Source organism: Chinchilla lanigera, unplaced genomic scaffold, assembly GCF_000276665.1.
Source record: "Chinchilla lanigera isolate Chin_1 unplaced genomic scaffold, ChiLan1.0 scaffold00128, whole genome shotgun sequence".
In the NCBI taxonomy this organism is placed as follows: domain Eukaryota; kingdom Metazoa; phylum Chordata; class Mammalia; order Rodentia; family Chinchillidae; genus Chinchilla; species Chinchilla lanigera.
In genome coordinates, this window is record NW_004955529.1 from 1,074,855 (window position 1) to 1,086,593 (window position 11,739).

Sequence of the window (11,739 nt, forward strand, 5' to 3'; positions counted from 1 at the left end):
CCCATTTAACCCAGCTATTCCCCTTCTGGGTATTTTCCCAGAAGAATTAAAGACATCATACCATGGTGATATATGTGCACCCATATGACCTTGTTTCTGTTTATGTAGTGTATTATATTTATTGATGTGCATATGTTGAACATCACTTCATCCCTGGAATGAATCCTACTTGTCATTATTCATGTTCTTTTTGATGATATGCTGCATTCTGTTTGCCAGTACCTTATTAAGGATTTTTGTATTTATGTTCAGTAAAGAAATTGTATTTTAGTTACCCTTTTCTTCGTTGGATTTATTTTTTATTATTTTAAAGAGTAAAAGAAGGATAACATAGTAATAGGGGGGCTTACCGAATTACAGACAAAATGGTAGGAAATATCAATGGTGGTAATTTTATATATTGTTATTTACAAGATGGTTTCTCAGAAAAACAAATAGACAAATAATAGTGAGTTACAGACAAAAGTGGTAGGTTATTATCAATGGTTGTTGTACTATACTTTGGTATCTTCAAAGTGGTTTCTAAAGAAAATAAATAGAGCTATACTTGAGTGACCAATTGAATATTAATTGACTATTCTCTTTTTTAAAAATTTATTTAAAAGAGTAAAAGAAGGAGAACATGGTAATATGGAGATTTACCAAATTACAGACAAAGTGGTAGGACATTACCAGTGGTTGTTATTTTACCTATTGGTATCTTCAAGATAGTTTCTCAGGAAAACAGATAGACAAATAATAGTGAGTTACAGACAAAAATGGTAGGAAATTCTCAATGGTTGTTGTACTATACTTTGGTTTCTTCAAAGTGGTTTCTAGGGAAAACAAATAGAGCTATACATGAGTGATCAATTACATAATCATTGACTATTCTCAATGGCTGTTGTAAGAAACACGTAGTAATAAACACACATCCATTTACGAAATAGCATAGGAAGAATACAAACATTACAGAGTTATGCAGTTGTAGTCTAAGAAGTTGTAAAGCACAATAGATGCTTTAATCAAGTCAATCAAAAAAAAAAATACCAACTCAAAATAGAAGCCAAAAGTAAATTTATCAATCTTTATTTTCCTTGGCATAGAATTTTTATTTTTGGTTGGTCATTGTAACTGAGTTTTTCTTAATCACCTCTACTGGAAAGTTTGTATGCTCCCTGAAATTAAAGCCCTATTTTGTACTTTTGGGGGATTTAATTTTAAAGGAAGAGAAAGAGAAAGACTGAGTAACAGTATCTCCTCTCATCCCTGGGCGTCACCTGATGCATACTCTCCTAGTTTCAAGGCCAAGTTAAGGGAAGAAGACCAGTCAAGGCTCTAGCCTTCCCTTTTCCAGGTGTCTAACGATGACATCCTGTCACAAGCCTCAATCTGCCCTACTGTAGAGTTTTACTTGTGATTTTTCTTTTTTTATTTTAAGGAAAGGAAAGGACATTTCCTCTGTCATTAGGAGGTCTAAGTGTGGTCTCATCCTCTTCCTCTGGCTCCCTATCACTTCTGGAACTTTCTTGACTATAACTGTGTGTGGATTTGGAACCTGTGTCTCTGATGAGTCATTCACTTGTGGGATTCAGTATTCCTATTAATCATGACATGTAATCCCCACTCTTTGCACGATGGAGACTTTTTGTGTATCCTGAATGGTTTTCCTATGTATTTAACTGTCTAGAACATGTCTCAGTCATTCATTTGACTTTTGAAAATGATCTGACTAAGAATAAAATTATTATCCAACACATAAGTGTGTCTCAACTATCCAAAAAAGTCTCTTTAATCAAAACTCTTAAAGGTCAATTTAATTAACCAAAGTCCTAACAGTGGAAAACATGAGAAACCATCTTTGCAGAACATAGCACATTTGTCTTCTAACATAGCATTGTAAATTTAAACAAGAGTATTTGAAATAAGAAAATCTCATTGTTTTACACATAGAGAATTAACCTCTGGATGATAGTGTAAATACATTACAATATTATATTTCATAATGTTTGGTGGGGTGTATCTCTCATAAGGCTGTGGAAAATATGGGGGGTCGTACCAGTGAATCAAAATGGAAATAAATTTTATTTCAGGCAGCTCATCTTTTATTTACCAAGGGTAGTCTGGTATAGCAGTTTTTCTAAGCAAAAAGGGGTCTCCATGTACTTATATTAAGAATTTTTCCAGATGGTCTATTAGAAGTAGATCATAACATTTAACACATTGTCTTTGACCAATGAAAGACCCTTAAGTTACTATATACAGACAACAATAGGCATTGTATTTGTTAAACTAACTTTTGGCATTATCTTGGCTATCTAATAACCTGGATGGGAACATGTCAACAATTTTAAAAATATTTTTATTTATAAACTGATTTAAATTACTCTACTGTTATGTGATCAGCAAGAACCTGAGCCAATATCTTGAGTATCTACTCATCTATAAGGCAACTCAAGCAGAACTTATATATGAAAACTGATACACATAAATATACACACTAGTGTATATCACACTATATATCATATATATATAGTGTATATCACACTATATATATATCATATATATATAGTGTATATCACACTATATATCATATATATATAGTTTTCCAAGGCTTTTAGCTGTAAGTTCCATGTGAGTTTGAAGTCTCTTAGCATTCTGTAGCTTTTTAAGTGTACTTATCTCTTTCCAAAAATTTAGATAACTATTTTTTTCTGTTTGTTTTTGTAGGAGACCAAAGGAACAAGCAAAAAAATAAGAGGAAAAATAAAATTGTTATGAGCTCAAAAATTGTTCATAAAGCAGCTTTAGGTACCTTAATCCATTTAAAAAACTGAAAAAGAAACCCATTGTCTTAGTTTTGTCCTTGCTGAGAAAAATTACCCAACATCCAGAGCTAAAGGGGGAAAGGTTTATTTAGCTCACAGTTTAAAGAGGTTTTAGTTTATTGTTGGCTGGCTCTAAGGCCGGGTAGCATGACAGAAGGGCATTGCAGAGGAGAAATAGTTCATGGCAGACAGAAGGCAGAAAGCAACAAACTACAAGGAACAAACAACCACACTAGCCCTCTTTCTGTTCTTTATATTTTATACAAGCTACCTTCTCTTAGGGCAGGTATCACTCAGCAAAACGTGGAGTATCCTTAATCCTACCGAAAACTATGCCAAACAAATCAATGGACTAATTTAACAATGAGACACCCTTAATACCAGCATCACACACTTTAGTTCCAGTCACCTCTGGAAAAGTCCCATCTATGACCACATAGTGCTTTGGGGGGACAACTACACATAAGCCATAACATTCCGTACTTGGTCTCCCCAAAATCTCATGCACATCCTTTTATGCAAAAAGCACTTATTCTATCTCCAAGAGTTGCCAAAGTCTTAACATTTTCAGCTTTACTAAAAATTACAGGTCTAATACCTCTTCCAAGATTTCAGGCTAATTTTTAGCTGCAAGCCCCTTGTAAACATAAAAAGAGAGTTAAACACTTCCAACATACAATGACACAACACAAATATTTCCATTCCAAATGTTACAAAGAGGAGGCTATAAAGGAGTGAGAACAAAGCAAGACTAGAATCCAGCAGGGAAAATATTAAATCTCACAGTTCCATGCCCAACATCTCAAAAAATCTGTGGTTAGTTGTGAATGCCAAAAAGCTTGGGTGACTCAATCCCTATGGCACTTCTGGTGGTTGTAGCTACCAAGGCTTCTCTTTTGGGTCAGCTCTGCTCCCTCCTTGCAGTTTTCCCCAGATGATCCATGGTTCTGGCTTCTCCAAACTTCTGGGATCTCCACTGCACATTCAACTTCATACTCGCATCTTCACACATTGCTATCTCAGGGGTACATTGCCTGGCTTTCTAGGCTTTCTGAAATTTGGGTAGAAGCCTTCCTGAGCCAACAACTCTTGCAGTCTGCATGCACCTAAAATTGGCACCACTTGGATGATGCTAAGGTCTGCTGTTAGCTGGTGCGATAACTAGGTTTCCTTCTCTCTTTCCTATGGGGGTCACATGCTATGAGCCAAATTCCCAGGAACAACTTCCCTAGGTCACTACCATTCTGGAACATGGTGCACTGGGGGCTATCTTAAAGCAGTCTTTCACATTTCTAACCTTGAGACTCTAAAAGTTGGATTCCTGCTGGTTCTTGTGTTGTCCTCAGGTTATCTCTGTTGTCTTCTTCTGAAATACTTGGTTTTTGTTTGCTAGTCTTTTGATTCTCTTCCATCTTTGCAAGCCACTGCTTTACTGGAGCTTCCATTCTGGCAAAACTCAAAACATTTTAAATCATTGTGATGGACTCTTTGCTCTTTATTCTCAACATAAATCTAGCTAAAAGATCTCAACTGTTGCCATCCAGTGGCCTGAACACTAGATTGTCTTATAATTTCTTCTGCCAGATTAGTTAGTATGCTGCCTTTAATTTCAGCCTCAAGCAAAGTCTCTGGACACAAGAAAAATGTAGAGAAACTTTCTGCCAAAGCATAAGACATATGATCTTGAGTCCAAGAGTCAGTGCAGTCCTTCCCAGAAGAAATCTCCTAATCCTGATCTTTACTAACAGCATTTTTCTCAGCATTCTGATTGTCTGAACTCTGAACAGATCCTCCCATCAAGTGCAGCATAAGGCATTCCAGAGCTTCTTCTTCTGCCTATGTCTCCACACCTTTCCAAACTCTTCCCACATGCAAGTTCCAGAGGCTTCTGAACCACATGATCAGGTACAGCAAAAGCAATGATGCCACTTCTCTGGAACCAAATTCTGTCTTAGTTACTTTTCTTATTGCTGAAACAAAATACCCAACACCCAAAATTAAAAGAGAAAAGGATTATTTAGCTCACTATTTGTAGATGTTTCAATTCACAGTTGTCAGGCTCCAAGGCAGGGTAGCATGACAGAGGGACATTGCAGAGGAGCAACAGTTCATGGCAGGCAGAAGGCAAATAGTAGCAAACTATGAGGCATAAGTAATCACACTAGCCCTCTCTCTGTGCCTTATATTTTATCAAGGTTACTTGCTCTTAGGGCTGGTTGCATTCACACATAGTATGCGGCACCCTTAGCACTGCCCAGAACTATGCCAAACCAATCAATGGACTAGTTTAGTAATAAGACAACCTCTAATTCCAGCACCACATACTCTAGATCCAGGCACCTCTAAAAAAAACCCACCTAAGACACATGAGGCCTTAGGGGGACATACAGACACAAACCATTACACCCAGACAAATAAACAATTATTTTTATATTAGACTGAATTCTTAGAAGTAAGTTTTTAGGACCTGGGATATAGCTCAGCAGCACAGCACTCGCCTGGCAAGTACAAGGTCCTGAGTTTGATTCCCAGTACATATTTCTAATTGCTAATAGTTCATACTTTATAGTTCATATTTCATAATTGCTAATAGTTCATATTTCCCAGTATATATTTCTAACTGCTAATAGTTCATATTTCTAATTGCTTATAGTTCATTGAAAAGAAAGGTTTGTGCCTATACTGTCTGATCAATTTTCATTGTTATATGAGCAGCTACTTTGAAAATAACAATATGCCACGTGCTAACTATTGTTACTCTTGCACAATCTTGTTTTCAAATTTTGTGTCACTGTTTATTTCTTTAAAATAAAAAAGATTTGTAATAAATTGACTAGTCAGTTGTAGATGTTGTAACTTGTTACCAGCACAGATTGAACAGACAGATGGACAAGCACACATAAGACACTTGTTTTTAAACTGTGTGAAAAAAAAGGGCTGAGAATTTAGCTCAGTGGCACAGTGCCTGCCTGGCAAGCATGAAGTCCTGAATTAGATTCCCAGTACCTGAAAAAAAAGTAAGTTCAGTGCACTCAGATTTGTACCCATGACATCAATTTATGTATCACTCAACAACTCTTATTTTAGTTTATGACATAACCCATATGTGCAACTGTTGTTACACCATTTTCTCCCTCTAACTTGCACTTGTACTCTTTTCATGTGGCCAAATCACAACTTGTGCAGCAGCAGCAGTGCTCAGCTGCCAGCAAGAGGAAGATGGAGAATACAAAAGGAAGGGCCTCTGCTCGGAGAAGTCACCACCAATGCTTTTGTCTCTGCCTCCGGGCAGCTGGAGGGGCAGTGGTAGGAAGCAGAGCTGGGGAGTTTGGAGTGCTGTTGCAGGAAACAAGGGGGGATGGGAGGGGAGGACCTGCTGCAAGGAGCAGGTCAGGCAAGGCATGTCAAAGCCGGGACACTATGAGAGCAAAACCTTGTAGGCACAGTGCAGCCTGTACCACCTGCATCCTGCCTAGGGACTCATTTGACAAGCCACTGATTTTATCGTGCCCAGGAGAAGGTTCTGTCCCCAAGCCTCAGGATCAGAGGGGAAGCCAAATCATAAGTGAAACTTCCTCATGAGAAAGGAAATGTTATCCTCCTATAATGTCAGGAGGGCCATGGACAGGAGCTAGGACTGACTGTTCATAACTGTAAGAATTGGGTGGTTGAGTGCACACAGCTCCCAGAATGCTGTGGCCAACTAAATTTGGAGAGAGAGAGAGAGAGAGACAGAGACAGAGACAGAGACAGAGACACAGAGAAAGAGACAGAGAGACCGAGAAAGACAGAGACAGAGAGATAGAGAGATGAGACAGAGAGACAGAGAGAGAACTTTCTCTAAAGCAGACTTTAGAGCCTATTTAATTGTTCTCCAAAAGTTGTTTTCAAGTCTGTTTACATAATCTCCTGTGCTGAGATGTTCCATTTTAAGTAAACCTATTAGTCCTCCCTGCTGGAGGTGGCATTCCTGAAGAGGGGAGGGGAGTAGGACTGAGTGAATAACCCTGCCTTAATTGACAGAAAAAGACAGATTGTGGCTAAAATCTTTTCAGGATGGTTCTGTCTCTCCCTCTTCAATCTTTAGTAAAACATGCCTCCATAAGAAAGAAAAGAACAGAATAGAACACTTGCAACACTACATTTTAGGGTCTCATTTCTACTTAAACTTTCCATGAAAGATAAATTTCATTAGGGGGAGCTCCAAATGAGAAACTAAATTGATTTATCTCCTGAAGGAACATTAACAAACCAAATAGCACTAACGAACTAAATAGCTTAGAGGCTTGAACACTTTTTCTATGCCATTTTATCCACTGGTTTGAATCCCAGCACAGGTAGTAGGTTCATGTTTCCTCTCTGATCTCTGATGGAAAGACCCTTTTTGGTGTAGTAGAAAGAAGACTATTTGTAATACCATCCCTTCAGCATTCCACAATGTGGGGCAGGGGCCAGCCAGAGCTGGGTACTGTGCCCAGTAGAATCTCTCCTTTCTGGATTTCTAGTCATGGAACCAGCAATGTTGCAATTGAGAGACAAGTGCCACCCACTGCTCCTGGGCAGTGCCCCATTCTGGGTGGCAGCTCTCTAGGATTTATAAACTTTACATCAGTAAAAAACTTGGAGATACAAATTTTAAGGAAAGGAGGACATTTTATTGGATATTTTATTGAAAAGCAGGTAAAAAGAGGAGATATATAGCTACCTGGTAAAGAGTAGAGGGCTCTGGAATGATACAGGACCCAAGGGCCATTTATTTTTAGCTGTTTTTTTTTTTAATTGGTGTTAGGGTCTTCACCCTACCTAGAATTTGTCATTATTTGATTGCTTTTTTAGGCCCTAGGATCCTGTCCCTGGGACCACCATCTATGTGTAGATGTCTACATGAACTTATTTCATTTTTCTTGTCTTGTTAGAATAATTTATGAGTTTGTTAGAACTTTACATACAAGGAAAAATTAATAATTATTAGTAATTAAGTAAAGGGCAATATACATATATTACTATATATATATTAGTATATATATGTATGTATGTATATAGCTTTTTAAGTGGCTGCCCCTTGTTTCCCTTGTGAGATGAGGGGAGACAGCTAGGAGACTTGGTCAGGGTGACTGCTTATATTATCAACTTTTTCTTGTCTTGTTCATTGCTTTTTCCACTAGTGCTTTAACTCTTTTTAGTCAAGATTATCCAAAAAGCTTATTGAGACCTTCACCCTATTATTTCCCTGCCTGTCCATCTGTCCTCTTTTCCTACAGAACCACTTTTACTAACACTAGAAGCAGCCTTTATACAGACTATTTGGACATAATATTTTCTGAGAAACTAAAGAATTTAAACTTTTAAATAAAGAATGCCCAGCCACTGTTATATTAATGTATTTCACATTATCTCCACCATGAAACCACATGCCAAATCTTTGTGTCACATTATATCAGTGTTTAACTGGCTTTGATTCCTAAGAGTCTTTAAGATCTTAACAAATTTAAAATTTTAATTACATTCTCTTTAGGTTCTTCAGCCTCTCTTATAATATTTGTGAAACTAAATATACTCTTCAAAAAGTCAAACAACTAGAGTATAATTGATTGATATTTTTCTATCATGCTAGCAATACTTAATTTAAAATTTGCATGTTTGAAGGTGGTTGCAGCAAAGTAAGAAATATATATATCTCAGAGAAGATTACTTGAGTGGTTAATCTCATTTTGTATTTTCTGAAGGCTTTGTTCTGTGTTAGATTATTATAGCTCTTAGTCAATTTGAAATCCCCACCACAAAGTTTAAGATATATTCCACTGTGCTAAAATTTTATTATTATTACTATTATTATTATTATTTCATATTGGGAATTGAATTCAGGACCTTGTGCTTGCCAGGCAGGCACTGTGCTGTTGAGGTATATCTCTGGCTGTGCTAAAAGTTAGATATGGTTGTTCAGAAGTTTACACATGTTATCCTGTCTATGCTACTCAAGGCCTCTCTTATAGAAAAAAGAAACAAGTGTAGGAACAGTACTTTTTACTGAGGATAACTCAAAGGCAAGACATCTTTCATCAAATTTCTTCTTTTTTGTAGTTAAGGAATGAAGGTGGAAGGAGACAAAAATTAATTTTCAGCAAACTACTTTTGACAAATATTTTGAAGAACAACTTGTTTAGAATTAACCAAGGATTGTTAGTAAAAATAAGGGTAAATTTAAACTCCAATAAACTCTCCAACCTTAGGCAAGTAGTTTCATGATCACTAGATACAGAAGGTTCTTCCTTTTACTTGTCACTAATCTAGAAAAGGGCCAGGAAAACAGCTATGGATATTATGCTGGTGAAAATTACTCCAAATAATCTGCTTCAGGACAGCTCCATGAAATGGAGCGAACTTTCAGTTGTACAGGCCATGTTATATCACAGTAAAAGCATCCTTTTCTAAGTTACAGGTAACTAAAAATTTCTAGGGAGCTGCAAAATAGCACACTTCTATTCCTAAGCAATTTACAAAAAAACTCTTCAAACATACCACTAGTATCTCTATGCTCTTATAAAATCTTAATTTAATTTTTTGGAGCACACATATTCCAAGAACCTTGAAGTTTGTATTGGCTCACAGAAAAGCCTCACAGTGACTTGAAGCCCCAAATGGCTTATAAAATTATACCTGGTACTGCAACCTTTCCCACTGTAGAATAAAAGTGGTTTTAAGAAGAGAGTGGTTAAAAGACAGTAAGAGCAAAGAAAAGCATGCAGAACAAAACAAATGAGTACTCCACACAAAAATGTATGCTGAGAAGTTTTCTCTATCTGTGAATCTTTCCTCATCAATCATTCCAAACAGCACTGGCGATGAGTCAGTCACACAAAATGACCAGCAATATGTCCAAAATAGTCAAATCCTGAAGATCTTTACCTTATCTAAATGGCATTGCCTAACAACCTAAGGGAGGATCAAAACCGTGTAGACAGTAGATTCCTGGAGTGCACTTTCCAGCCAGAAACCAGCTAGAGCTTGTGAGCTCTCCAAACAACATTTTTCATTATATCAACAAAAGAGTTTATAGTCAGCTGATGCTACGAATAGGAAAAGAAGGACATTCCTGGATTCTGAAGTGTTACTGGGAGCTGTTGGAATGTGGCTGGAGTCCTGACCATGAATTTGTTATAGACTTTTAAATTAGATGAAAATTAATGTACATTCAGAGAGGGATTGGACACTCAAGGAAGTCATCACAAAAAATAGAGACATTAGAATTTTGGTGGGGCTGGGGATTTAGCTCAGCGGCAAAGCACCTGCCTGGCAAGCACAAGGTCGTGAGTTTGGTTCCCGGTACAGGAGGAAAAAAAAAAAAAAAGAATTTTGGGTGAAAGCAAATCTGGAGAAAGCCAGGCCTCAAGATGGAAAAGCAATAGCTAGACATGCATGCCTGCCCTCCCTAGAAATAAAGAACAATGTGTGATTATACTGTAATTAGCACCACCTGGTCCAGTGGGCCCAGAGAGGCATCAGATACATGGGTGGGTGACCAGAATATCCATACCCATACTCTCCTTCCTTACCAAAATGCCAGTTTTCTTTCTGTTTACCCTGCTACGTGACTCATTTCCCTATTGGATCAAAACTAGCTAAGTGTGTATACTTGTAATCCTATAGGATATTGTACTGTAAGCCATGCTGTACTCACACTGTAATTTTGCTGTACAAATTATCTCTGACCAAAGATTCTTAGTGAGCACATGCTTGGGACCCCTCCTGGAAACGCCAGAGCTGTTGTTCTCCTTATTTCCAATAAAACTCTCCTAACTTCCTCCTTTGTGCTCCTACTTAACTCCTCAATGTTGTCAAACCAGAAAATCAGCACATTTGACATCTAACAGAACGGAAGTTATATTTTTTTCTATGAGGTTGGGCTAGCCATGAGCAGTCAGTCCATTTTCCCAAGCGCCTGCCAGAATGCATGCCCCTCAGGAGCCAGAGCTTACCTCTTGACTGGTTATGCCAAAGATTTTACCTGACAACTTAGGTTCATATGGTTAGGTTCATTTGCTCACTGCTGAGCAAATCATAGGAATAGGCACCTGAAGCAGGAAAAAAAGAATAAGATCTTCATTAGGCTTTCTTAATAAATTAGTAGAAAAATCTTTCTAAAAGTGAGTTTTACCTATGGAGTTGGATTCACTGCCTAATCCTGACTAATGGAGTTAAAACTTTACTGGAGGGATTCCCTTAGGAGTGATTAAAAGAATAAATGCAGATAGAGGGAAAAACAGATATATCAGCCACCAGAGTGCAAAGAGAGAATTTACAAAAAAGGAAGGAATACTCTCTAACAGAATTTACAACAAAGGAAGGAATACTCTCTAATAGATAGCTGAATCAGAGGAAGAACTTATACATAAAGCACAGAGGAAATGAGGAGCACAGAAACCAGGATAACTGCACCCCATCTCCAACAGAGTGCAAAGGACACCAGGGGGCAACTACCTAACTTAAAGGGAAGCTCTTCTTTAGTACATAAAAATCCACACAACTATGCATGCATATATATGTGTGTGTGTTTTCACTCTAGGATGATTATTTTACTGTACAAGATACACACATATCTCCTTACTTAATCACTAACTCTAAACTGTTTTCAATAAAGCTCCTCCTAACCAAAGTATACATCCCAGAGAGAAGGCCCTGACAAGGATAAAAGGGCATGAAGAATTTAAACACAGCCCACCGAAAGGGATATGCACATTAGCAAACATTCCCTGGGTTAGGATCTTACGATCTGAGCCCCATTCAAGGACAGGCAAGGGAACCAATCAGATTGTGAAAAATTCCAAGTATCCACCAGGAAGTAAGGGCCCTTAACCCTGATAAAAGAAACCAGGTACAAGGGCTTGGGGGTAGTCATCTTTTTCCAGATGCCCTGCCTTCTCCCCAGGGCAGC

At 37.7% G+C, this 11,739-nt stretch overlaps 1 pseudogene; it reads right to left on the bottom strand.

The window, feature by feature from the left end:
- Positions 1-3,809, bottom strand: part of LOC102027335 — a 24,062-nt pseudogene extending 20,253 nt beyond the window's left edge.
- Positions 3,810-11,739: the final 7,930 nt, after the last annotated feature.